General features: G+C 45.3%; 1 protein-coding gene and 1 pseudogene across 13 annotated transcripts in view; both read right to left on the bottom strand.

The window, feature by feature from the left end:
* Positions 1-25,142, bottom strand: part of CALN1 (calneuron 1) — a 544,567-nt gene that overhangs the window by 269,605 nt on the left and 249,820 nt on the right. The gene's annotated exons all lie outside the window — the stretch shown is intronic.
* On the bottom strand, positions 1,405-1,937 carry LOC112934099 (nucleoside diphosphate kinase A pseudogene; annotated as a pseudogene).

The raw sequence follows: 25,142 nt of genomic DNA, 5'->3' as shown, positions 1-25,142 counted from the left end.
GCACCTCGGATTTAAAAGCAAAGCCAACTGCTTCCCTCTCCAGCATTCAGAAAGAAAAGCATCTTAGTAACTAACTTACTAGGTGGTGAGATTAGACAAAGACTTAGGATCCCAGGACAGGAAAAATAATCATTTCTTTCCTAAAATTGGGTAGCACCAGGCAGCCATAAAGTTGGGGGCATTTCTAAGGGTTAAGGGCAAGGACAGAGCCCCCAAATTTTACACCTGGGCAGATAAAGCTGAACTGATGTTAGCATGCCCGGTTGCTTAGTGGATGGGTAATTCCCCAACAGTACAAGAACAAAGCAGATTAGACCAGCTGCTAACAATGAAAGGCCATCCCGGCCAGGGGCACCCCATGTGGGACACAATGTTCCAGGCAGGGTTGGAAGGAAAATCATTAAATTAGATGTGAGTATGTATGAGAGTGAGAATGGCTGGAGGGTCTTCAGACAAAAAGACAGGCTGAGTGGAGAGAGAGGGAGGGAAGTGTTCTGTCTCGAGGGGTTCTGCACCTGGCCTCTGGGGTCCAAACACCAGAGCTGGACCCGCCCAGGAAGGCAACATTTTGCAGGTTACACATTAACGTATGCTTATGAAAAATGTCCCCAAAATGTATAAAGAAAAGAAATAATATAATTCTCCAGTCAGCAATCACCATGTTTAACATATTAGAAAAAAAAAAAAAAACGTATTAGGGCATTTTATTCCAAACTCTTTAGATACAAATATTCTTAATTAAATTTGGATTCTGCACTCTCTAAAGCTTTATATATACTTTTTCCATTTAGCATACAATCATTTTGATCTTCTGTGTTATTAGTCTTTAAAAAATCATTTCTGGGAGCACCTGGGTGGCTCAGTGGTTGAGCGTCTGTCTGCCTTTGGCTCAGGGCGTCCTGGAGCCCCGGCATCAAGTCCCACATTGGGCTTCCTACATGGAGCCTGCTTCTCCCTCTGCTTATGTCTCTGCCTCTCTCTCTCTGGGTCGCTCATGAATAAATAAAAATAAAATAAAAAATAAAACATCATTTCTGATGGCTACATCATGTTCCATAATATGCCTATAGCCCAACTGAGTCCCCCAAACTCCTAGTCTGGGACTTTTAGATCACTTCCACTTTTAAGCAACACTGCCACAGTAGTCTTTGTAGGGAAATTTGCATGTGTTTTGATGATCCCTCCCTTAAGATAATATCTCAGAATGGAAATCCTAGGTCAAAGGGCAGAAACATTTTTTTGGGGGGGGGGGGGAATGAAACATTTTAATCTGATGGCAGCCCATAATACTGTACAGGGAGCACTCCCAGTTCCAAGAGGTCCCCTCCAGGTTATAAGGAAGTTCTCAAAAATAACTGAATTTGCAAGAGCCTGGCCCCTTGCTCATGGGAAGGAGAGGGAATGGAACGGGCAAACCACTGAGGTCTGCTCCCTCATCACTTGTCACTCATAAATCCAGTTCTGAGCACAGCTCTTGTAATCCACCAGCTCTTCAGGCTGGAACAAGCCAATCTCCTTCTCCGCACTCTCCACAGAATCGCTGCCATGGATAATCTTTCTGCCAACTTGGATGCAAAAGTCCCCACAGATGGTCCCAGGTTCGGAGTCCGCAGGGTTGGTCTCCCCGAGCATCACTCGGCCTGTCTTCACCACATTCAGGCCCTCCCACACTATGGCAACCACGGGCCCTGACTGCATGTACTTCATCAGGCCGGCGAAGAATGGAAGGTCCTTCAGGTCAATATAGTGCTCTTTGAGAAGGTCTTCAGAAGCCTGGATTAATTTCATGGCAATGAGGCAGGATGCCTTTTGCTCGAAACACTTGATGATCTCTCCCACGAGGTTGCGCTGGACTCCATCAGGCTTGATGGCAATGAAGGTGCATTCACTGCTGGTCATGGTCCTTTCCAGCTGCTACCGCCGCAACTCCTTCTGGTGCCGCCCGGGCAGGAACATTTTTAAGGCCCTTCATACATATTGCCAAGTTGCCCACCAGTATCCATTTCTACTCATGACACTTGTGACACCAACTGGCAGGGGCGGTCTGGGTTGGGGACCGGGGGCAGGGCGTCCCACACCAACTAATTCTCCAACTCCTTGGATACCAAGCCAGTGTCCAGTGATTTCATCCACTTTTGGCACTAGCTACTCACAGTCAGTGCAGACCCCATGGGTTAGGTCCCACAAAACTCTCCTCACCACAGACACCAGCTGCCAGTGCATCCGCCCATTCTCTGCCTGTCTGGCTATAAAGTCTGGGGTTCCTCCAAACCCACCATGGATTTGATAATTTGCTAGCATGCCTCACAGAACTCAGGAAAGCTCTTCCCTTACACTTACTGGTTTATTTTAAGGGATCCAACTCGGGAACAGTCACATGGAAGAGATGCCCAAGACGAGGAACGGAAGGGGTGCAGGGGGGGTGAAGTGTCCATACCCTTTCTGGGCACAACCCTCCCAGCACCTCCATGTGTTCACCAGCCCCAGAGCTCTCTGGACATTGTCCTCTATGGTTTTTATGGCGGTTCCATGACGTGAGCATGGCTGAGTACATCACTGGCCACTGATAACAGAACTCAATCTCTAGCCCTCTCCTCTCCCCGGAAGTTGGGGTGGGGCTAAAAGCTCCACCCTCTAATAATACTTTAGTCTTTTTTGTTTTTTTTTTTTTTTTTTTTGGCCATGTCTATGTCTTCCTCTGTGAGATTTCTGTTCATGTCTTTTGCCCATTTCATGATTGGATTGTTTGTTTCTTTGCTGTTGAGTTTAATAAGTTCTTTATAGATTTTGGAAACTAGCCCTTTATCTGATATGTCATTTGCAAATATCTTCTCCCATTCTGTAGGTTGTCTTTTAGTTTTGTTGACTGTATCCTTTGCTGTGCAAAAGCTTCTTATCTTGATGAAGTCCCAATAGTTCATTTTTGCTTTTAATACTTTAGTCTTTTTGGCAACCAGCCCCCACCCTGAAACTATCCAAGGACACCAGCCACCGGTCATCTCATTAGCAGAGAAAAGACACTGACCACTGCAGAGGTTCCCAGGGTTTTAGGAGCTCCCACAACCAGGCAAGAAGATCAAATATAATTTCCTATTTTATCACAGTATCACACTCCCCAAAAGGCAGTTATCACCATCCTCCATTTCACACCATTTTTAGGCAGAGAATCCCAATCTCCTATGAGATATACCTTTCATCCAGCTATCACTTAGAGAGGAATCCACTCCTCAAGTTCAAGATCCAGATGTTCATAAACAAGGGTGGCAAGGGGAGGAAGACAATTCAGATATCGTCTAGAAAGACCTGCAGGGTAATCACAGACTTTGAGTAAACCCCACACTCAGCCTGGCCCAAAGGAGGTGCCCAGGAACATGCATGTGCATGTGTGTACACACACACACACACACACACACACACACACACACACTGCCTATACTCAGAGGGGAAGAGGGCTCCCCTGCCAGGAGAAGGAGGGGGGGGTGTGGGGAGAGCTGTGCTCCCCACTCCAGACTGGGATGGCGCCTCGGGCAGGGTGCCGGGCAGTTTGTTGCAGGAGGAGCCAGGACATCTCCCGGGCCCAGCAGATGGAACAGCTTCACAGGGACAAGTCTGGTGCCTCCGCACAGAAGGGGACATTTCTCACACAGCAATAAGCACCTTATCAGTGAAAAAGAGGCAAATAGCCTAAAATAGAAAGAAGGCCCCGGATCATTGGGCACATAAGGCAATATTGCAAGCAGCAAATCGAGTGGAATTTATCTGTGTACAACATGCTAATCATTAATACAATTAATTTTTCACTAAGTCATGCTGTTCGTGTGCCATGAACGTTAATATCCTGAGATCAGAGACTAATTAACATCTGAGAAAACAAAATCATTTTGTGGATTTAGCATCAATGTGGAAGCCAGAAGAATAAGATCCAAGTTCCAGAAATAAACCAGAAGCAACCTGAGTGGAGAAAAGGAGACGACCTCTCAGGAGTGCCCCGCGCCCCCTCCCCTCCCCTCCCCAAGGGTCTCAGGAATTCTCTTGAGAAGGGAAATATCTGTTCAGCTCACTTCAATCCAACACATATTTCTTGGGCACCCTCTGTGTGTCAGGCACTGTCCTAGATGCTGAAGACCGTGTCTTGGGAAACCAAAGTAGAAGAGTGGAGAGGCCACCCAACTGGGAAGAGGAGGCATCCACATGGAGCCAAAGGGAAGGGCGGGAGGGCACCTTAGTGGCTGGAAGTTGGACTTTCTTGGACTCCTGCAGGCTATCACTCTCAACACCGAGTCCTTCTCCTAACCTCTGTCATCGATCCTAGGCTGGAAAACAGAACATAACTTTACAACAGGAGGCCAACCAGTAAGCCCAAGAAAATGTGAGGGACTCTTACTGCTGTTGTTTTTTAATGAGGAAAGGATTATTTTTAAAGGCAGTACAGCTTTGTTTTCATTGTGTCGGTTCACGGAGAGGGAGAAGACTCTGGACAGCCCGGTACACGGGACTCAAGAAAAGCCAGGAAGGAGGCCAGGGTTGAACAGGAGATGGGCTCTTCTGGATGCACAACTCGGTAAAGGGGAGCTCTCAGGAGCCCAGCACACCTCTCCAGCCTGAAATGACAAGGAAGGGAAGAGAATGCCATGGGCTCCCCCAGAGCAAAAGCTCTACAAAACTATCACACTTGGTTATGAAAACTGATGCCTCATATCCACTCCCTTGCCAGGGAAAGCCAGCAGAGCACACAGTCTATTCCAACCCACAGTATGAAACGCACTGCACATCATGACAGATGCGTAATGTCGCTGTAGTACTTGCAGAAGGTGTGTGTGTGTGTGTGTGTGTGTGTGTGTACCAGGTTGAACCATGTAAAATTGCTTTTGTATAGGTAACAAATGATCAACTCCCAGCAATCTCTTCTGGTTCCAACCACTGTGTCACAGCTAACATTGATCACCTGCTCAGTATGTACCAGGCACTGGTCTAAGCACTCTTGAAATATTAGCTCATTTATTCCTCATGACCCTCACGAGGCAGGTTGTGTCATTACCCTTCACCCGAGGCCACGTGGTTGTGTCAGGGCAGTGATCTGAACCCAGGTCTTCCAGCCCCAGAGTCTTCACCTCAAAGCTTCATTTTCTACCTCTTTGAATGCACCTTCCTGAAATAGCACACACCCGTGGGACATGCTCTGGTGCTTTCTATTCTATTTCTTTCTTCTTTTTGACACACACCCCAGGTCACTAAATGGATCTCACTATGCACAGATGGTTCAGGACCCATATTCGGAGAAGCCCTGACCTGTGCCATGTCTTGGCTTCCCCAGGACAGCCACTGTCTCATTATTATTCTCTGGCACTAAGCACGTCACCACATCAGACTCCCCCCAGCAGCCTCCCGAGCTGGTCCTAGGCTCTCCCTGTCGCCCCTGAATTGATGTCCATGTCCAGCACGGCTCCAGTATTGGGATTGTCTTGTTTCCCGCTTCTCCACCGAGCAATCCCTGTGCTTGCTGCTTCAAGAAAGGCAGCCAAGTGGGGTGCCAGGGGGCTCAGCAGTTGAGTATCTGACTTCAGCTCAGGTCATGATCCCAGAGTCCGGGGATTGAGTCCTCCACCGGCTCCCCACAGGGAGTCTGCTTCTCCCTCTGCCTATGTCTCTAGCTCTCTCTCTGTGTCTCTCATGAATAAATAAATAAAATCTTTACCAAAAAAAAAAAAAAAGGAAGGAACGAAGGAAGGAAGGAAGGAAAAGAAGAAAGAAAAAGAAAGAAAGAAAGAAAGAAAGAAAGAAAGAAAGAAAGAAAGAAAGAAAGAAAGAGAGAGAGAGAGAAAGAGAGAGAAAGAGAGAAAGAGAGAGAGAAAGGGAAAGGAAAGGAAAGGAAAAAGAGCAGCAGCCAGGTGAAATGGAGACGACATGAGCCCAAGCTCCCCTAGTGAAGGCAAAGCACAGGTGCAGGAGGTGTGGTCCGACACACAGCCATTCGGGGTAGGGCCATAGGGCAGCTCGCTCCCACAGCTCCCCGAGTTCCCACACAGCAGTCTTCCCATCAGCTCCTGGCCACATCACTTCCTACTGCATTCAGCTGTCCTGATCACTGATAAAGGGCCTGGATACGAAAGAAATTGCTCTCCACTGCAGGCTGCATAAATATCCCATTATCGATAGGAAGCAATTTATTTGCTTAAAATTGCCAACTCTCTCATTTTGTTTTAACATGCTGGTTCTCTATCAAAATGAGTCTGCACCTCTGAAAAGACTATTTTCAAAGCCTCACAATGGCTCCAGTGTGAGAAATAACACCAAAATCAGCTGAGGCAAACTGACCTCAGCCAGCCCTCCAGTAAGATAAGGGCAGCTCAGAAGAGGTGGGGGGGGGGGGTGGGGGGTGGGATTGCTTGAGGAATTCTACTCAGAAACTGAATCCTAAGTGAGTCATAAGAGAGTAAGCCAACTATTCCAGAAATACAAGTGCATGCACGTGCACACACACACACACACACACACCATTCCTGATCAACCCTGAAGAACCTGCGAACCCGTTGGGAGGAAGCCGAGGTGCCACACATGTCCACGTGGACTTCTGGATCACTGAGGTAAACAGCATGATGAAGGCAACATTTCAACCCATGGAGAAAAAGATGGAAGACTTAATTTACAGGGCTGCACTAATCAGTTGAGAACTTGGAACATATTAAGTTACGACTGTACATTACACATCTATCCAAATCTAGTTCTGAAATTTAAAAATGAAGGGAATTAAAATTATAAATTGGACAACAATAGAAGGCCAAGTGACCTGGGTGCGGTAGAGTGAGTGAGGGGGGAAAAGAAGGAGGTGGTGACAGGGGAGAGACAAGGGTGGGAAGGCAGATGGGGTAGGGCTTTGTAGGCCACCGTCAGCACTTTGGGCTTTACTCTGAGATGGGAGCCATGGCAGATTGCTGAGCAAATGAATGCCATGGTCTCATTTGTGTGTTAAAAGGATGCCTCTGCCCAAGGAAGACATACGGATGGCCAACATGCACATAAAAAGGTGCTTAACATCACCAATCACCAAGAAAATGCAAATCAAAACCACAATGAGGTATCACCTCCCACCTGTCAGAATGGCTATTATCATCACCAACACACAAAATAACAAGTGTTGGCAAGGCTGTGGAGTAAAGGAAGCCCCTGCGCACTGTGGGCGGGAGTGTAAATTGGTGAAGCCACTGTGGAAAACAGCATGGAGGTTCCTCAATAAATTAAAAATAGAACTACCATATGATCCAGCAATCCCATTTCTGGGTATTTATCCAAAGAAAATGAAAACACTGACTCAAAAAGATATATGCCCCTCATGTTCACTGCAGCGTTATGCACACCAGCCAAGACACAGAAGCAAGCTAAGTGTCCCATGTATGAGTGAATGGATAACAAAGATGTGGGGTGTACATATGCAATGGAATATTACGCAGCCATAAAAAAGAACGGAATCTTGCCATGTGCAATGACTTAGATGGAGCTTGAGGGCCTTATGCTAAGTGAAGCAAGTCACATAAAGACAAATAACATGTAATTTCACTTTGTTTTGGAATTCAAAAACAAAACTGGAACTCACAGTGACAGAGAACAGACTGGTGGTTGCCAGAGGTGGGAAGAGTGGCAAGGTGAACAAGATAAGTGACAGTGGCCGAAGGTACAAACTTCCAGCGGCACCTGGGTGGCTCAGTCGGGTAAGCGGCGACGCTTGATTTCAGCTCAGGTCATGATCTCAGGGTCCTGGGATCGAGCCCCACGTCAGGCTTTGAGATCAGTGGGGGGGCTGCTTGAGGATTTCTCTCTCCCTCTGACCCTCCCCCTACTCTCCACTCTCTCTCTCTCTCAAATAAATAAATCTTTTTAAAAATGTTTAAAAAATGGTGCAAACTTCCATTTATAAAATAAATGGCATAGGGATGCAACATAGAGCATGACCACAGTTAATAACATTGTATTCACATCTGAAAGTTGCTAGAGTGTAGATCTTTAAAGCAAGAAAATAAATTTTGTGACTATGTGTTGTGATGGATATTAACTAGACTACTGTGATCATCTTGCAATATACACAAATGTGAATCATTATGTCATACATCTGAAGCTAATATAATTTTTTAAAGTATTTTTTAAAATAATTTATTTATACATTCATGAGAGAGACCTAGAGACGGAGAGAGAGAGAGAGGCAGAGGGACAAGCAGGCTCCATGCAGGGAGCCTGATGTGGGACTCGATCCGTGGTCTCCAGGATCACGCCCTGGGCCAAAGGCAGAGCCTCAACCACTGAGTCCCCCAGGCATCCCTGAAACTAATATAATCTTATATGTCAATTATACCTCAATTAAAAAAAAAAAAGATGCCTCTAGCTGCTGCATGAACACACTCTAGAGAATCACAGGGGAGCACAGAGGCAGGTGCCAAGGTCCTGGTGAGAGAAGGATACAAGAGATGAGGGAGGAGTGATCAGGTTATGGATGGTTTTAAAGGTAAAGCCAGCAGAATACCCTGAAAAGTAAGGTATGGGATGTGAGAGAAGGAAGGGAGGCAGGAGAGCTGCAAGGTTTCTGGCTACAGCACCTGGAAGGTCAGCAGGACTTGTTTGATGATGTGCCCAGAGCTGTGGAGGATATAAGGTAAAGAGCAAGTCTCCCGTGCGCTGGCAGCCACATAAACTGGCGTAGTCTCTGGGCAGGGCAATCAGGGCAGTAATTACAAAAGTCTTAAAAATCTGGACCTTGTTTGAATCCTGATGAGATCGAATATGATATGGATACTTTTGAGATAATCATACTAGAGAAGTATGCTGATTTAAGTTTGAGAGACACACCGATGTGATTATGGATGAAATGATACGATGTCTGCGCTTTGCTTTAAAATACTCCAGGACAAAAATGCTTGGGGGCAGAGGCGATAGATGAAATAGAATAAGTAAAATGTTAAAAGTCATTGAAGCACGGTGATGGCTACTCAAAGGTCTATACCATCCTCTCTTTTTCAGTATGTTTGACTATTTCCATAATAAAGATATTTTAAGGCATTTATACCTTTAGGCACAGCAATTTCCTTTATAGGAAAATATCCTAAAAGAGGTGTGTACAAAGATTCATCCACAAAGAGATGTATACAGCCTTATTTTTAATAATAAAAATGAGAAACCACAAACAATAGGTAATTACTAAATATAGGACAATAAGCCATTCAGTTGAAAAGAGTAGGAAGATCAGAAATTGGTCTGGATTACTACAGAAATTCAGTGTATGAGACAAGAGTGACATTTCAAATACTGTGAAAAGGTGGATTCAATAAATGATGTCAGGAGAACTAAGCAGATACCTGAAAAAAACATAAGAATAAAACCATACTCCACACTTTACACCAAAACAAATTCCAGGAGAATCAAAAGGTTTACATCAAAAATAAATTCCAGAAGAATCAAAGGTTAAATATATAAAATGAAGTCATAATTTGTAATAAAAAAACAGGAATTTTTATGTGATCTCAGGACAGATAGAAGGCTGTACTAAGTAGGGAACAAATACCAAAAGCTATAAAATAAAAGATTGATAACTCTACCTGATTTTTAAAAGCTTTTAAGAAATTAAAAGATTCTTCACAACAAAAAACTATAGCAAGTTACGTCAAAGACCAGAAAAAAAGGTGAAAATACTTACAACACATATTACAAATAAGGAGCCCATTTCCTGTATGTTGAAAAAGCTCTTGTGTCTATCAATAAGAGAAAGGCCAACAGACCAAAACAAAAATCTTCAGAGAATACGAGCAGATGGTTTCTGAGAAAGGAATTACAAATGGCTCTTAAAATAATGTTCAACCCAGCTCATGATGAGAGATATGTAAAGTAAATGCAAAGTAAAATGCAAAGCAAAATGGCATCTGTACATTTCCCTGGGAGGCAGGTAAAGCTCAAGCAGTTTGCAAGGACACTGTGTAGATAAAGTTGTGGGAAGCTGGCCCTCTAAACACTGGGGATAGGACTTCAAATTAGCAGAGTCTCTTTGAAGTGCAGAATGGCAATTTCAATTCTATTAAAAACAGACCACACAGAACAGAACAACGGTCCTACCTCTAGACACTACCCTACTGGTACATATGCACACACATATGAAACGAAGTGTGAGCCATGCCATTGGTTGCATCGTTACTTAGATATTTGTTTAAAGATCAGATCTAATGGTAATAAGGAATTACTGTCAATCACAGTAGGTGTGATATTAATGTTTTTTAAGTCCTTTCTTCTAGAAATCTACACTCAAATAATAACAGATGAAATGATGTAATGTCTGGGATTTGCTTTAAAAACATATAGGGAGGAGGAAGGTTGGCAGGTGGGGTACAGATAAAACAACCTGGTCCAAAGTTAAAGCTGGGTGATGGGTCCCCATGGGTGTACATTACACTTGAATTTTCCGTAATAAAACACCAAAAATTAAAGGGATCTGAATCAATTCAAATACCCATTAACAGAAATTTGGTTAAATCGAGGCTCCTGCATGGAGCCTGCTTCTCCCTCTGCCTGTGTTTCTGCCCCTCTGTCTCTCATGAATAAATAAATAAAAATAAGTGTTTGAAAAGGCAGAAACCAGGAAATGACTTCATCAAAGAGCTCATCTCAACCATCAAACAAAGTGACCCATGGTCCGCAGTTGCCTGCTGCTGCTACAGCCCTCTCCCTACAATGTGCAGAGCACCCACAGGTCATCGGGGACCAGGCTAGGTGGGGATCTGATGCAGGGTGAGATGTGGCCCTGCCCTGCAAGCACTCATGAGGGGGCAGGTGGAAAGAGAGACACCAACCCAGACAGACACAAGAGTACTAGATGATCCAAGTTCCAATACCCACAACTTAAGAAAGCTGGGGAGTGGGGGGGGGGGGGGTGCATGAAGTGGGGGGATGCATGGTGGGAAGGGTGCAGGGGGCTCATGGGAGGAAACTAATTTTGCAGTAGGAAAATGCATAAGATCTTTACACGTGGATGGTAATTGTATTCAAGATTATATGGTGATGATTCAGTTTAGTGTCAGTGACAAAATGGCTGACCCCGTTTGTTAATTGGCGTCCCTTGGTGACTCAACATTGAAACAGTTCCTCATCATTCGCATTGGTCCTCCAGTGCAGAGCTGAGCTAAATTTACTAATCATTCCTCTTCATGCCTTTATACTTCTGCCATATCTCAGAACAACAATCTTGCTCCATTTCCAGACTTCTGTTGCTATTCTAAGTGACCTCTATATCCTTAACCACTGCTTCCCTCCATCTACCCCCACTCTATTCAACCACGGCCACATTCTGATCCTCATCCTTGCCCAACATAGCTCCAACTCTGAATCTTAAGCTCTAAAATTTCCCTCTTGTACCACAACCTCATATTTTCCAAGTGTCACTCCCATCCAGCTGCTCTTCAGACTTCTAAAACCATCACCCCCAGCACTTCTCCAGACCACCAGCCTTCCCAAGTCTTATTTTCCCACTCAACCCAACTAGAAGTGGCATCCCAAGGAGCCTGTGCACTTCTATAACCAGACATGATCCTTTCCCCTTGCCTCTATTCAAGTCCTCCCGATTCTCCCCAAACTCCCAATCCCACTTCCCAAATCCACCCCCAAAACCTCAGTGAATAATGTAGTCCTCCACGGGCACCTCAGAAAAGAAAGAGCTTATCAGTTCCTCAGCCCTTCTCCCATACAAGCTTGCCTACTACAAAATTTATCCTTGTGTTCTCTCGTGTTTCCGTCAAAAGAGGTGACCCATTCCATTTGTTTCAGACTCATTTACTAGGACTCCTCCGGTTCCCTCAACCTCATCTGTCTTGCATACGCCTGGCCACTTGCTGTGCTGTAGCCCTTGCCAGCATGGGAACTACAAACAGACTCCTTCAGGGCCAGATGGCCCCAAGGCCTGAGGCCACTGCCAGGGTCTCTTGCTCCCTCACCGTTCCTAACTTGGATGAAGCACCACACTCTGTATGCAATCTTGCCTCCCTAGCGGTGGCCAGTGGATGACACCCTCCAGAAGTGGCTGGTGGCAAGATGACACACTCCAGAAGTACATGAACATTAACTTCCTGAAAAGTCAGTTTTGACAAAACAGAGGAGAGAGTTAGGAAATGGATTCCCTCTCCATTCCTCTCTTCAGTGGACCGTCCCCAGACAGTGTTTCTGTATAGCCTATGTGGACACATGCTGCATAGCTAAGGCCTCATAAAATGGTGTGACCAATATAGCAATGCATCACTTTTTGTTTACTTCTCGTCCTTCCCTCTCTCACCTCTCTTTATCCTCATTCTGTTGCCCTGGGCTTGTTCCTCCCCAGAGACATTAGCACTTAAGCCTTGCCTCAGGCTCTGCTTTCCAAAGTTAACATGCCATACATGCTATAAATTCCATTACTTCCTTCCTGTCCAGGGAATTAGAAACTTATTTTCTCACTTCTATGGCACGGGTTTTTAAAAATGCAGAAAAGTCTAGAGAACGCTGTAAGGGAACCCCTGTAAACCCACAACTAAACTAAGTCAGATCCTAACATTTTGCAATTTTGATAAATTTTTTTTAGGAAAACAGAAGTCAGAGATCATACATTCAAATGGTACTCCCTCTATCTCTCTCCCTGATCCTATTTCCCTCACTCCACAGATAAAATGACAATCTTGGATTTAGTACTGATCATTCCCATTCATGTTTTAAAAAATCTTTACCTCTTATCATAAAAGATTTCAAACATGGGGACCTAGAGAAGAGAATATTATAGTAAGCATGTGTTTACCTAATTCGGCCCCTTATCAAGTCTATATATGACACTATATTTACTTTAGATGTCTTCATGGCTTCATAGAAGTATAATTTACATGCACTATCTTGATGCCCCTCATAGATCACTTTTCTATTTCTTCTCCTTCCATCCAACTGTAACCGCTATCATGACATCAGTTCTAATTCCTGTCTTGGACTTTTTCATCTGCATTCTGAAGAAACGTACATGTGGGGGGGGGGGGTTTGCCGGGCATGCATACATAATATAATGAATACAAACACACATATACACACATATATATCCACACTCGCTGATCCATACAACTTGAGATTGTTTAAACTACTATATAATACTCCCATCTCCAGCTGATGGGTACATAGGTTGCTGGAAATTTTTTATATGAAAGGTATCCCCACAGTGAATGTTTCTGCATCCTGTGTAGACAGTGCCTGCCTAGCAACTGCATAGCCAGTTACAAGCTGGAGGCCGAGCAATAATCGTATCCAAATACAATGCACTTGCCCCTGCTCTGTGCACTATTTCTGATAACACTATGTGTCCCCCATCTAATGAAATGAGGGTCTTCACATATGAGAGGAATCTCTCTCAGACCCCTTCACCCACCAGGAGAGCTGAAGCATTATGTACATTTGATGGACACTGTGCACTGATGAAAAATAACACTGTAAAGTCTTAATAATGTGGAAAATGCTCATTACTTATTGTCAAGTAAAAAATAAATTTCTAAACATTATGTGTTGTGTGACCATCAATTTTCAAAGATGAGATTATGCTGAAAAGATTCAGGAACCAGCCTGAAGGGTCTGCTGCTAATATGAAAATAAACAATGACAGGAAGAGATAATGATGTATTAAATAAAATGGAAATTGATGAACCAATATTTTATATGGATGGATGGATGGATGGATGGATGGATGGATGGATGGATGTAGATAATAAAAGGCTGTTGCTTACAGCATCATGTCAATAAATGGAGAAGGAACACTGGGCTTGGAAAAACAATCATCTGGTAACCACCATCGCAATAACTGATTCAGTCAAGAATACCTAATGTGTACCAAAACTAGAGTAAAAGTTTGATGAGGATCAGATATTTATCAATTTTAAAGTATTGCCCCATTAGGTACTTATTAAGTATAAAGGGAAAAGAATCACTTTACATTGAGAAGTCTGGCACACTCCTTAATTCAGTGATCAAAGTTAGTATCACGAGTAATGGGACAGACCATCATTATATGTCACCTGATCCAATGTTGTGAGGCAGACACATCATCAATACTTCTGTGATATTTCTGCAAAAGCTGCATAACTTAAATCCAATTATGAGAAAACACTGGACATACCCAATGAGGGAGAGAGAATGGTAAAGCACATATGGCCAAATGTCAGCAATCAGAGAATCTGGGTGAGAGATATATGGGAGTTCGTTGTACTATTCTTGAATTTTCTATTTGAAATTATTGAAAATAAAATGGTGAAAACCAAAAAACTGTGTGATGTCAAGTTAATTACATCCACATGGTCAAATATAATGCACAATCAAAAATCCCATTTACTAAATGACATGAGAAAATCTTTCTTTAAATATCAGGATAAAAATTATATAGGCAATATGATTTGTACTATAAAAAACATGCTTAGGGAAAGAAAGGAAGTAAATACAACAAAATGTAGACATAAATTATCATAGAATGGTGATATTTCAAGTAACTGAGCAGTTGGTAGTGGTCTTATACTTTATTTACAAACATATCCATGTGTCTGATTTTATGTGTATATATATATATTTTAAGATTTTATTTATTTATTCATGAGAGACAGAGAGAGAGAGAGGCAGGGACTTAGGCAGAGGGAGAAGCAGACCCCATACAGGGAGCCCTATGTGGGACTCAATCCCAGGGCTCCAGGATCATGCCCTGATCTGAAGGCAGGCACTTAACCCCTGAGCCATCCAGGCATCCTGTGAGTGTATATTTTATAACCAACTATTTTTTAAATGTAACCAAATATTATTTTTAAAAAGCAAAGCCAAAACAGGGCACCTGGGTGGCTCAGTTGGTTGAGTGTCTGACTCTTGGTTTCAGCTCAAGTCCTGATCTCTCCATCATGGGATTGGACCCCACATCCAGCTCCATGTTCATGTGGAGTGTGTTTCAGATCCTCTCTCTCTGCCCCTCTGCCCCTCCTCTCCTCTCTCAAATAAATAAATAAATAAATAAATAAATAAATAAATAAATATCTTTAAAAAACCCACAACAAAGCAAAGAATGAACTGAAAATTTCCCTAGACATGCCCTTCTGGGGTCCATTGTTCTCAGGCCATCTGAACTCTGAGTGGAAATCTACTTTCACAAAACTTGAGGCATCTGTTCTTAATCCCAATTCTTCTGGAAACTGTTTTTTTTCCCGACTCCTATTAATCAATACCTCTGTGAGGAGCAAATCAGTCACAGACTCTTCCCTTAGAAGGGCTTATAAGGTATATGTTTTAGCACAGGCTAAGAACTGAGTTAGCTAATCTTCAAAGAAAGTACCTGTCATCCCATTCAACAACATAAAAAGTCATTTGTTTGGGAGGGGAAGCTATTTCAACATGAAAATTGGTTCACAACAATATGCCTCATAAAAATAGCACGTACTGGAGCCGCTGGCAGACCCATCACCTCATTGTGCCCTCCCTCTCACTCATTACCCTTCCTCTCTCGTGTCACTCGAATAGAAACCAAGGTTCTCTCAATGGAAAAATTAGTTGCGACTTTTTTTTTAAACTCTGGAACAGTGAACCAGGACTGTTCACACATTCTATGAAAAACAAAAACAAAAACAGGGGCACCTGGAAGGCTCAGTTGGTTAAGCAGCCAACTCTTGATTTCAGGTCTGGTCATGAGATCAAGCGCCACGTCCGGCTGGGTGTGCAACCTGCTTGAGATTCTCTCTCCCTCCCCCTTTGCCCATCCCTTCTCTTTAAAAAGCAAAACAGAACAACAAAAAAAAAAAATACAAAATACTTAGTCATTCTGCTCTTTCTACCTAAACACATTCCAGACGTTTCAATGTCATACTATATACCTCAACCTCAAAAATTCACCCTGGACCCTCCCCTGCTTGGTGACCGGACCCCCACCATCCAGAGCTGTGGATTTAACACAGCAAATCTAAGCATAGTTCACTCCGGCATCAGTATCCTCCCTAGCTCCTACCCTCTCACTAATTCAGCAAGCACTTACAGGGCTGTGCTTTAGGGCCTGACCAGAGCCCACTGTGATGGGGGCAAGGTGAGACCCCCTCTTCGCTGTGCCGGGCTCTTCCTCTGGGCCACACCCACCATCTTCATACCACTCAGCACCCCAGCCCCACTCCAGGCTATACACTAGACACCAGCTCTTTTGCTAAATTAAGAACAGACCTTCTCTGTCAAGACAATGGGCTCTTCTGCTACTCAGAATACCCTCCTCCATCTATCTTCCGCAAATGACAGACACCAATTTACTTTGTTCAGATTTACAACCAAAGTCGGGTTGCATACTAAGCTCTCCTTGAGAAAGAAGAGAATAGGCTCAGTCTCCCTCTGGAACTCTGGAGGAGTAGCCAGGGAAGTGAGCTCACAAGTGCTGGGACCAAAGCCCCGCCTGACCTCTCCGCCTCCTGCCTGAACCACCCTAATGCTTTCGGCACACGTACCAATACTTAGAGGCCCCTCGGAGGAAATCTTGGGGAGGGCATTTCCCCTTTCCCAACTGTCAAAGGAGGGTGGACAAAAGAAGAAGCCCCATGGGTGGGGGGGCAGGATGTGGTCCGTCTGGGGTCAAGGGCACCTAATGCCAACCACCTGCCAGATGCCACTCCGTGACACATCCCGTGAAACACTGTCCCTAATAACTGAATGACTGCTCCTGTAACTGGCCCACCACCTGTCCCCAGCACACAGTGGTGCTCAATAAATATCTGCTGAATGGCAGCATAAATGAATGAACCCAGGCAGTGCTGGTAAGATCCTAAGAAGTATGAGCTGGCCCCGCACACGAATAGCAGAGAGGCCTTAGCCAGGCCCAGAAACCACAAGGAGCGTACCAGGTGGTAGCCTGCTGGAGTTCATCGGCTCACAGGCCAGGCTAGAATGTGGCTCTGCCTCTCCACACACAGTCCAGAGTGCTCCAGAGCTGCATGCGGCTGCCCACCCCAGGCACTGGAGCCTTGCCCTGCAGCCCCACGGCAGCTGTCTCCAGCTGAGGAGGCAGGTAGCACCCTTCCGAATCTCCCTACAAAGAAGAGTAGGGCCTTCCTACCTCGTAGGGCACAGCAAGGTGGACTTGGATGCCAGCTGCCCCAAGGATGAGGCTGACATGGCGCTGTGCTGGTTGACTGACCCAAGGCCATGGTCACTGGCCCCAGACCCTCCGCCTCCTGGGAAGGGAGGCAACAAAACATCCAATAACAAAGCCAACTTATTTGCCTCTGCTTTCCACTTACACACCCTTGGCAGGTGAGGGAGTGGGAGGTGGGGGCAGGGGGCCCCAGTGCTAAAGCTTCCCCCAGCTCACAGGCACTGCAGAAGGGATAGAAGACAGAAGCCGCCTTCTGCCCTGGAAGACCTTCACAGATCTGTTGCAGGTGTTGAGCCCAAGCTCCAATGTGGTTGAAAAGCCCAAGCTCACACTATTTGAATAATTAAGGGAACCAACCGAGTTATTGAACACTTTCTCTGCCTTAGGAACTGATCCAGTTTCCGAGATGGAGGATAGAAGAAGCCCGCTGAGGTCCTCGTTCTCACAGAACTTTCGTTCCAGTGGGCTAAGACAGATGACTCACGGGTGAGCAAGAAGAAAGTTTCCGACAGTGGCAAGGGCTGTTGAACAAAATAATAAGTAAGCATGTGGTGGGCAGAGATTACTGGGAGGGCGAAGGGTTCTCCCTGCAGATGGAACATCGAGGCTGAGACCCAGAGAGAAGAAGGAGCTGGCTAGCGGGGCAGCCGACATAGAGATCCTGAGGGGGCAAGCAGGACACTGAAGGAGCAGAAAGAATCTACAGGAACTGGAGCACCCAGAGTAGGGCCGGGAGTGGCTGAATTCAGGCTTCTCCACCTATTAGCCGTATGCTCTTGGGCAAGTGACTCCTTTCTCTGTGCCTCAGTTTCCTCATTTACAAAATGAAAATAATACCCACATCGACCTTGTAGGTTGTAAAAGCTCAGGGATGTAAGACGGTAAATCACAGGGGTGCCTGGCTGGCTTGGTCAGCTTATTCAGGCTGTGACTATTGATCTCAGGGTGGTGAGTACAAGCCCCATGTTGGGCATATTGATAACTTCAAAAAAATAAAATAAAAGACATGTAAAGCACATAGGCGAGGCACAGCAGATATTCAAAGATCAAAGCTGAAAGACCAGCTGTGATGCTGCTGCTGAAGATGATGATGTTGTCACAGTTCTGAGACTGGCACCCCCAATGGTAGAAACACCAGGCACCATCTATTGAACAGACCCCCTCATCACCCTGCTTTCCAGTCCTTGGCATCTTCCAGGTGGACTCTCACAAGCTCATTCCTACCTACAAGACCCTGTATCCTTTTGCTGGTGCTGCTGTGACAAAGCACCATGATTAGGGGGTTCAAACAACAGAATTTTATTGTCTGACAGTTCTGGAGGCTAGAAGTCTGAGATCAAGGTATTGAGACGGTTGTTTTATTTTATTATTTTATTTTATTTTATTTTATTTTATTTATTTTATTATTTTATTTTATTTTAGACAGGGTCGGGGAGAGAGAGGGCAAGGAGGGGCAGTGGGAGATTGTGAGGGAGAACCTTAAGCAGGTTCCACACCCAGTGCAGAGCCCAGTGTAGGACTGGATCTCACAACCCTGAGATCAGGACCTGAGCCGAAGTCAAGAGTCAACACTTAACCAGCTGAGCCACCAGGTCCCCCAGGGTTGGTTCTTTCTGAGAGCAGCAAGGAAGCATCTGTTCCCTGCCTCTCCTCTTGCTCCTGGTGGAGTCCTGGTAATCTTTGGTGCTTCTTGGCTTGTAGGCTTTTAGACATCTGCCTTCACCTTCACACAAAATTTCTCCTTTTCAAAAAGGATACCAGTCATACTGGATTTGAAACCACCCTAAATACCTAATTTTAACTTGATTACCTCTGTTAAGACCCTATCTTCAAATAAGGTTGTGTTGTGTAGTACACAGGGGTGAGGACACCAAGATATCTTTCGAGGGGACGCAGTGTGGCCCACAGCAGACCCACACCTCTCATATTTGGGATTCTCCCATCAGCACTGCCTCATGCTTGCAGGTCCCCAGTCCCATGCTTGCCCCACTTCCACATTCTGTTCCCAGAGTCGTGTTTCAGACCAGCCAGAGAACATTCTGAGTGGGTCCGGAGGACCAGCCAAGTCCCTGGACACACGTTCCTGCCCCGTACTACACTTTCCTTCTGAACCCAAAGCTGTGGTGGGAATTCATCAGTCTCACTGCCTCCTCTATGATGCCCAGCATTTTCTGTGAAGAAAACTGGACATTCTGCTTCTGCCAGGATGACTGTGACTTCGAGGTGGACACCATCACGCCTGCTGCCACTTCTCTAGATGCCTGATTTCCTATTGGAGCCCCACTGAGGCACTATCTTCATGAAGCTGGACCTTCCACGTCTCAAGAGGGTGACCAATGGAAGCCAAGCTCCCAAGGGCACTCCAATCCATCCAATACCTCGTCAACCTCCAGTGGCTAATGATAGGGCTTGGCACACCCTGTCTCCCCTCTAGGAAACACTCAGGAACCCCAGGACATGGAAGTCCAGGAGCCCTGCCGTAGGGATAACTCTGGGACATCTATGTTTATGTTCCCAGAAGCAGAAGTCTGAAGTGGTGCCAAGGCAAGTACATGTTGCCCTCGGGGAAACAAGAGGTCCTCAGGAAAATCTCGGTCCTTGGAACTCAACTCCCTGTCACCAGCCAATGGAGACGGACCCGGACAGGTTTGGAGTCTTTGCCAGTTTTTATTAAGGTTACAAAGAGGATGGAAACTCTCCTCAGGCCACGGACAAGTTCTCCTAGGCTGTGCACAAGCTGATTCAGGGTTTTCCAAGCGGGAGGAGGTTATCTGAGGTCACCCCGTGGAAGAGAGGTATAGAAAGAATAAACAACTCCAAAAAAGGCATTGTTTGTCCCCAAATGGTCCCTGGCCACTTGGACAAATAAACTCAAGCGCACAGCTGTTTTCTCGGTGCCTGAAGCTACATCCCTTCCTAGCTAAGGATAAATCAAGATGCCCATCAAAGCAGGATCAAAACTCAGTATTTACACTGGACTTCCAAGGCTAGTGGAATTGAGCCCCCTTCCTCATAAATTGGTCTAAAATAGTGAATGTTAAGACTGACACTCTTTCTTGCAGATCCAAATTTTGTTCCAAGAAGTATATTTCAGGATCTGCCTCTAACACCTCTGAGCAACAGTGGTCCCACCTTCCAGGCTGACTTTACTGTGGCTCTACCACATGGAGCATGGGCTCCTGTGCTGATAGGAGAAGCCCCGCCTGTACTCTGTCCTTCAGGAACTTCCGGGGTGGGAGTGGGGGCAGCTGGATCTTGGTCAGGAATTGTCTGCCTGCTGTCAGTGCTTATTTCCAGAACATTGTCAGCTAACTGGCCCTCTCAGAGGAGGAGGTCTTTGCAGTCCCGTGGCCTGGTGGCTTCCACCACAGGACATCAATTCAGCAGCTTCTGCTGCTTTCGAGCACTCTGCCTGGTGTCAGTCTGGGAGCTGGTCCTCACTAACCCAGGCTTTGTATTCAGAAAGCACATTCAGTTTGGCTCTCCTGGCATGAGGCTTTCATGTTTCCTAGGTAGCCTGAGCCATGAACCACTAACAGTTCCTATCCCATTACAGTAGTCAACTTTGGCCAGAAGTAACTTTCTCATGAATTAGACACTAGTTTGGGGTCAGTAGGATGAGGGGTCCATGAGGAAGTGTCCCTGGAATGGTGTTGGAAGCATCCTTTGGGGCAGCCCAGGTGGCTCAGCGGTTTAGCGCCACCTTCAGCCCATGGCCTGATCCTGGAGTCCCGGGATCGAGTCCCACGTTGGGCTCCCTGCGTGGAGCCTGCTTCTCTGCCTCTCTCTCTCTCTCTCTCTCTCTCTCTCTCAGTCTCCCATGAATAAATAAAAATCTTAAAAAAAAAAAAAAAAAAAAGAAGAAGCATCTAAACCATACAGCATCAGGCTGGATCAGAAAAGACTGGGCTTAGTAACATACAAAATGGTCTTAACTCCTAGAAAGATGAAATCATGACTAGGAACCAGACAGATTTTTTCCTTTACTAAGGAGGGCAGCAACAGGAAAAAAGAAAGAGAGAGAAAGGCATACTATCAGATCAGCATCATGACGAATGCCAAATGGAATTTCCTTCACCCAAGAACTCTGCACCCTAACTCTTGATGTTCTCAGTATACGTTTCTGGTGACTGACCCAGAGGGGTTCCTCTTGCCATCACTGAGCAACTGACTGCCCAAACAAGTCAGTAAAAAATCCTCAAATACCCTCAATTTAGTCTGTGAAGCCCTGAATGACAGAAGCACAAGGTAAGCTCCGCAGGGATCAGTTTCAGGACACGGTCACACTAGCACCCAGACCACACACTGTTCTCATTTACAAAGAGCACTGAGCTTCAGGGGTGAAAATGGCCTGAGCAACCTTTGCCCCTTCTGCACAGATGTAACTGCAGAGGCCCTGTGTTGCATCCTCCCCCCAGATTGAAACCCTAACCCCCAATGTGATTGGATCTGGAGATAGCTGGAAGGAGGTCATTAGGATTAAATGAGGTCACAAGGTGGGGCCCTAATCTGATAGGAACAGTGCCTGATAAGAGGAAGAGACACCAGAGAGGACTCTCCCTCTCTGTGCGCACAGAGGAAAGGCCATGTGAGAACACAGTGAGAAGACAGCCATCTGCAAGTCAGGAAGAGAGCTCTTGCTGGAAATTGACCCTGCTGATACCTAGGACTTGAGCTTCCAGACTCCAGAACCATGAGAAAATAAGTTTCTGTTGTCTAAGCTCCACCCCATTCTGTGGCTCTTTGTCATGGCAGCCCATGCTGACTGATAGAGCCTCACTTTGAGTTCAAAAATGAATGCTCCCATTTGACCAGCATAAACCTCTTGGGATACCTACAACCAAGGTAGGGGGCAATCTATTAGTTTTCCTACTTCTGCTGTAACAAATTACTATAAACTCAATGGCTTAAAACAACACAAATTTATTCTCTTAAAGTTTCTGGAGACCAGGAGTTTGAAACAGGTTTTATGGGGTATTGGCAAGGATGGCACCATTTGGAGGCTCTAGGGGAGAATTTTGATTTTTCCAGCTTCTAGAGGCTACTCATGGGCCCTTCCTCCACCTTCAGAGCCAGCTGTATTGCATCTTTTCTCTCTGAGAAAATGCCTCCCTCTTATAAGGGCCCTTGTGATTATATTGGGCCCACCCAGGTCATCCAAAAGAATCTCTTAATCACATCTACAAAGTATAATGTAACATATTCACTGTTTCCAGAGTTAGGACATGAATATTTTGGTGGCCCTGGGGGTGGAGGGAATTATGAAACCTACCACAGGCAATAGCTGATCTACCGGTACTTTCTGGGATTCTCCAGAAAAAGCCAAAGCCCAGGGGAGCAGAGACCCCTGTGTTTATGTGCAGGGCACAGCCTCAGTTTATCAGGCAATGGCAGATGACTTCCCAGGAAACCAGAAGCAGGGTAACTGTAGGCAAACTACTTTGGGTAGAACAAGTCTGGCTCCTCAGAGAAGACCCCTGTATGCAAGACACTAGAAAGAGCCCCATATCCTCTGACCATTCTGCAGGAGGCACTCCTCAGCAGCATCATGGGCAGTTGGTCCCATGGCACCCAGGCCATGAAGCTTAGCTAATGCCCCACACCAATAGTACTGGAAGCACCAACTCTTTAACTGGAGGCTAGCCAGATGTAGGAACAGGCCCAACTGGTTCTCTTTTTTTACCACAGTGACAGCCTTCTGGAAAAGGGTTTAGTGCAGCTCACACCAGGTATCCCAACACATCAAGACATGCTACCACCATACAGACACGGGGTTCCTACTCGAGCAGAATGTTCTGTGTCATGACTGCCTCACTTGGAGAGATAGACCACTCAGATAGTCCTCTGGCAGAGATTCAAAAATCACCAATTCCTCCTAAAATGCCTCAGGATCCTTGAACTAAACATCACAACCCCACCTGGCATACCAGCCCCATCCCTGACACCCAGAGCCTCTCAGACTCCAAGGCATAGACTTTAAATGACAAGTATTTGATGAAGCCCTAAGTCTGTCTAAAGGGAGTCTGCAGGGTCTCGAGAGGACCCCAAGATTCCCAAGACAGTCTTTCCAACAGAGAGGGCTGATTACCATGGATGAGATGAATATTTACAGAATGCTGGTCAGAAGCATAAAATCATGTATGAGTTTGTTAATACACACTGGCAGCATGAACAAACAAATGACCTGAGCCCACCTGTCCCTGTGGAAGAGCCTGACTGATGGCATGGAAATGAGTGATCTTAGCTGATTCACTCGTTCATTTACTCATTCTGCAAATATTTGTTGAGTGCATTGTGTGCCAAGAATTCAACCAAGATACACAAAGATGAATCAGGCATGTCTCTTGTCCTCAAGAAACTCCTGATCTAGGAAGATAAACAAGAACATAAAAAACATCAATGCAGGGCAATAAAAACAGCAGTAAACGCATGTAAAAATGTAGTAGATAGAAAATGGAGTGATTGGCTTTGCAAGTGTCTGCATTTTCAATTATTCAATCAGCTGGTCATTCAACAAGTATTTCCTGAGGCCCAAACACATACCACCATGCTCTCTGCTAAGCACTGGGAATCCAGTGGGAACAGATCAGGATTATCACTGACCACATGAAAGTTAAGTTCTACTCTACAAAAGGTCCAGAATCAGCACGTCCATGGCGACCAGAAGTAGAGTAGTAGTTGCCCAGAGCCAATGGGATTGGAAGGAAGTGAAAGGAGTGGCTGCTAATGGATATTCAAGGGAAGGGAAAGTGATAAAAATGCTCTAAAATTGATTTTGGGTAGTAGCTGTATAACTCTGTGACTATATTAGAAATAATTAAATCTTACACTTTAAATAGGTCCATGTATGGAATGGGACTTCTATCTCAATAAAGCTAATTTTTTAAAAAAATCACAGTAGTAGAGAAACACAAATAAGCAGTTACAATATCATGCGACAACTTCTGAGACAAAGAAGTCCAGGGTGTTCTGGAAGGTACTCAGGGCCTTCCAACAATGCCTAGTCGGAGAAACTTCTGGAAGATTTCCCAGAAGAGGTGACATTTAAACTGAAATTTGCTTCTAGAGAAGGACTTAGTCAGTCAAAGTGAGAAGCCAAAACAGTTCTAGACAGTTGGAGGAAAGTATGCAGAGGGAAGAAAACACATGGTGTATTTGAAAAACTGAAGAAAGTTCCGGAAAGCTGGAGAAGAGTGGAGGAGTGGGGGAAAGTGGGGAGACATGGAAATGTAGGCACAGACCTTTTTGTGAAAGACATTACAATTTCCAAAAGATGTGACTTCAGCTGAGAGACAGAGGGAAAGCATAGGAGGCTTTAAGAGGGGATTGACACTATCACATTTGCATTCCATTCATTCAGCCAGCCAACAAATACCTAAATATCACATCAATACCTTTGATGTGCGAGGCCACATTCCAGGGTACAAAGCTGTGAACAGAACAGGCAGAGGTTCTCTTCCCTCACATAGGTTACATAATGATGAGCGAAATGGACTATAAACAAGTAAGCAGATGAACTAACCAGATAACTACAGGCTTCGTAAAGACCTCTTGGCATCAGGAATGTGGGGAAAATGGCTTGAAGGGGAAGACTAGAATGTCCAGGCGGGAGATGACTGCGTCTGCAGCAGGCCCTATGGAATGCCTCCTCGAAATAACACTCCCTCCCTCTCTACTCCATCCCAACTTTCCTCCTAACAGCAGAAATGGCCTCCTACTATACCAGCAGAACATGCCAGAAACTTTCCAGCCTTCTTCAGCTAGAGCGTGGACGATGACCCGATTGTGACCATTGAGGGTAAGGCTGTAGAGGAACCTCTTAGCAAGATTTTCCTCATTCATAAAAAGCGACAAAGCAAGACACGTCCTTCTCTGCTTGAGGTGGCTGTGTCTGCAAATGACTCCAAGAACTGTCACAGCCACCTTGCAACATCACATTAAGGGTAGTGTGGGAGGTTTGAAAGCACCTAAGACTCCATGACATTTATAACTCACTACATTAGCCCTGGCACTGTCC

This window comes from Vulpes vulpes, chromosome 3 (assembly GCF_048418805.1).
Source record: "Vulpes vulpes isolate BD-2025 chromosome 3, VulVul3, whole genome shotgun sequence".
Lineage (NCBI taxonomy): Eukaryota > Metazoa > Chordata > Mammalia > Carnivora > Canidae > Vulpes > Vulpes vulpes.
This window is presented reverse-complemented; position numbering and strand designations above follow the sequence as displayed.